Here is a 3,929-nt window from a genome sequence, read left to right on the forward strand (position 1 = left end):
TGGGGCTACATGTTTGTTGTTAAACTGGCAGCCTTTAAATACTGCACCCTGATGGCTCATATTGTGCTTTTCTCAGTTTTATACTCTCACTGATTGTTTTATACCCCTTCCATCTCATGCTAAAAAATTGGCTGCTTAAAAAATCGATCTCGCCTCCCATTTGTCCCCAAACGGACAGACAAGAAATCCACCAAACTCCAACTTTGCACAACTCAAATCTGAGACAGGAAAATAGCAAAGGGCTCAATGTTATTTTGTGCAGCACCTTGAAGATATTTGCAGTTAGTGGGGAAGGAGTAAGTGGAGATGTTGCAAAAAGCTGCATTGAGGACAAATCAACAGAAATCATAGCAGGTATTCAGCCCATTGTGGCTGTGCTGTCTCTTTCAGGCAATTCACCCCAAGATCTTCCATATCCTGGAATTACCTTGTGCACATTTCTATTACCCATCATTCGCCATAATCTCAACACAGGCAGAGTGATTTTGAACAAAGCAGTTGAAAAATGCAGTCAATTTGGATCGTGATGATGTTGGCAAGGGACGAAAGTCAGCTACAAAGACCAAGCTTAAAATGTAAGCAGCCCAGAGGGGAATTAAACCCACAATCCCACACTGAGGAGGACAGTGGTTTACCCAATATGCTACTAGGGCACACATAGCCTTTTGCCAGTGTAAAGCCTTGGCATCAAACGAGTATTACATCCCAGCATGTTCCAACATCTCAGATGACATGTTGAGGGGCATACTAAAGTTTTGGGCAGCTGCTGTCAAGGTGTAACAGGGAAACAACACAGTCTAAGGTCATTCTGACAAATTATCACATCATTCTTTCAATTCTCAGACCCTCTTGGTGCCTGACAATGAACAGAGATCGGTTCCTGCCCAAGTACAAAATGCCTTTTTGTTCACAACGATACAGAAGCTTTGAGAAATGTCAACATTCCAATGATTTGTTGGTTCTTATCTCTCTGCATAGACTGTACACAACTGATTTAGAACCTTTGTATGCATTCCCATGTGACTTTTTATGAATAAAGTATATCTTTAAAATAAACAAATGTCTGGAGAGAGAGAAAATCTGCCCGAACTTGTGAGACCCCCCCTTGTAAAAGAGAGCCAGCCCTATATCGGGACAGGAAGGAGATTCCAATGGCCCAACATGGATTGTTCCAGTTAATATCCTTTCTCAGATGGATAGAGCTATAGAGCGAGTAAAGATTGTGGGAATTTGTGAAATGCTGACAATCTGTTTTAATATTTTGTTAATAAAATCAAGTTGTAATCCAAACCAAATTTTGTTCCCCCTTGTCTGCATCACCAACAAGAATACTTGAGGAAAGTTGAGTTTCCTTACATAAAGTGTGTAAAGTACATTTAATATTACCGTTCCTGGGTGGCCTTTAAAAAGAAGTGTTTGTATAGCTTTTGGTTTCCAACCCCACCTGAGTGAGTCTGCAACATTTTTGTATATTTCAAAAATATACTTCATTCATTAAAAAATCTCTTTGTCCATATACATTGTCACAAATGCAGTCCGATATAGTGACATATCAAATAAACAAACAAATATTGGAGTTTGACTCCATATAAAAACTAAAGACCTCTCTTACACATACAATATGAAATTTACATGCATTTCAGGAACTTGGATGGTCTGATTCTAATACCTTCAGCAAGAAGACCTCAGACTTCAAGGTCATCTCCTTGTTCTGGAAGACCAACAAGTGACATGAATATACTTGGTTTGCCCTTCGATGGGCAATGCCAGGAAGCAATCACCAGGCACTGGTCTCCAAGGTCAGGGGTTGCGGCTTTGAGTCCCGTCTTGGGTATTCGATTTTTAAACTTGTCTCTGTGGATGAGCTTCGTCCAACCTCTTCCGACTCAATTAAAATTGACTTCACCTCTTACTGACTCTTTAAATATCCTGACATTTGCATTGAACTCATGCAAAGTTGGGTTCAAGGTAATTGGATAAGTAAGAGGATGGAACATTTGTCCGAAGAAGGGCAGTGGAATGAATTGCACAGTTCCACCTCTTAAAGAGACATGACAGGGATGATGTCCTGCAATTCATTGAGGATGTAGCTGATCTGCTCCTTCAGCACATTTTCCTGTATTAGCTCTATCTCTCTTGATTCCTGTTACATCCATAAATCCATCAGTCTCTATCTTGAATATACTCAAAAGACTGGGCATTCAAAACTCCCTGAGATAGAAAATTCCTGAGATTCCAAATCCTCTAAATGAGTACATTTCTCCTTGGGGTCACCCCAAATTGGCCAACCATTTGTTCCTGACCTTCCCAGCAGTAACCTGCCATTTGAGAACGTGCCATGTTTTGGTGAGATCATCTCTTTTTCATCTAAAGGCCTCTTCTGGAGGATTGTGTCCAATTCTGATTGCCCAGTCACAGGAAGGATATTGTTAAGAACCGATTCAGAAGAGTTCATAAGAGATTGACCAGGATGTTACCAGGTATGGAAGATTTAAATTATAAAGAAAGGCTGGATAGGCTGGGACATTTTTCATTGGCATGTAGGAGGTTGAGAAGTGACCACATTGAGGTATATAAAATTAGGAGGGGTATGGATAGGGTTAATGGAAAGTGTCTTTTCCCAGGTATGGGGGAATTTCAAGAGTTTAGGGGTGTAATTTTAAGGTGAGAGAAGAGAGATTTTAAAAAGACAAAGAGTCATAGAGATGTACAGCATGGAAACAGACCCTTCGGTCCAACCCATCCATGCCGACCAGATATCCCAACCCAATCTAGTCCCACCTGCCAGCACCCAGCCCTTAGCCCTCCAAACCCTTCCTATTCATATATCTATCCTGATGACTTTTAAATTTTACAATCGTACTAGCCTCCACCAGTTCCTCTGGCAGCTCATTCCATACACATACCACCCTCTGCAAGAAAAACTTGCCCCTTAGGTCTCTTTTATATCTTTCCCCTCTCACCCTAAACCTATGCCCTCCAGTTCTGGATTCCCCCACCCCAGAGAAAAGACTTTGTCTATTTATCCTATCCATGCCCCTCATGATTTTATAAACCTCTATAAGGTCACCCCTCAGCCTCCAACTCTCCAGGGAGAACAGCCCCAGCCTATTCAGCCTCTCCCTATAGCTCAAAATCTCCAACCATGGTAACAGCCTTGTAAATCTTTTCTGAAAGCTTTCTAGTTTCACAACATCCTTTCAATAGGAAGGAGACCAGAATTGGAGGCAAAGTGGCCTAATGAATATTCTGTACGCCGCAACATGACCTCCCAACTCCTGTACTCAATACTCTGACCGCTAAAGGAAAGCATACCAAACGCCTTCTTCACTATCCTATCAAACTGCAACTCTACTTTCAAGGAGCTATGAGCCTTCACTCCAAGGTCTCTTTGTTCAGCAACACTCCTTAGGACCTTACCATTAAGTATACAAGTCCTGCTAAGATTTGCCTCCCAAATTGCAGCACCTCTCATTTATCTATATTAAATTCCATCTGCCATTGGCCCATCTGATCAAGATCCTGTTGTAATCTGAAGTAACCTTCATCACTGTCCACTACACCACCAATTTTGGTGTCACCTGCAAACTTACTAACTGTACCTCTTATGCTCACATCCAAATCATTTATATAAATGATGAAAAGTAGAGGGCCCAGCACCAATCCTTGCAGCACTCCACTGGTCACAGGCCTTCAGTCTGAAAAACAACCCTCCACCACCACCTATGTCTTCTACCTTTGAGCCAGTTCTGAATCCAAATGGCTAGTTCTCCCTGTTTTCCCTGAGACCTAACCTTGCTAAGCAGGCTTCATTGTTGAATGCCTTACATAATACAATAATCTTCAATATAATACAATAAGCTTCAATCTGCAATTTGAGAGGGAGAGGGTACAATCGGAAGTGACAATATTTCTGTTGAATAAAGGGA

This window comes from Chiloscyllium punctatum, chromosome 18 (assembly GCF_047496795.1).
Source record: "Chiloscyllium punctatum isolate Juve2018m chromosome 18, sChiPun1.3, whole genome shotgun sequence".
Lineage (NCBI taxonomy): Eukaryota > Metazoa > Chordata > Chondrichthyes > Orectolobiformes > Hemiscylliidae > Chiloscyllium > Chiloscyllium punctatum.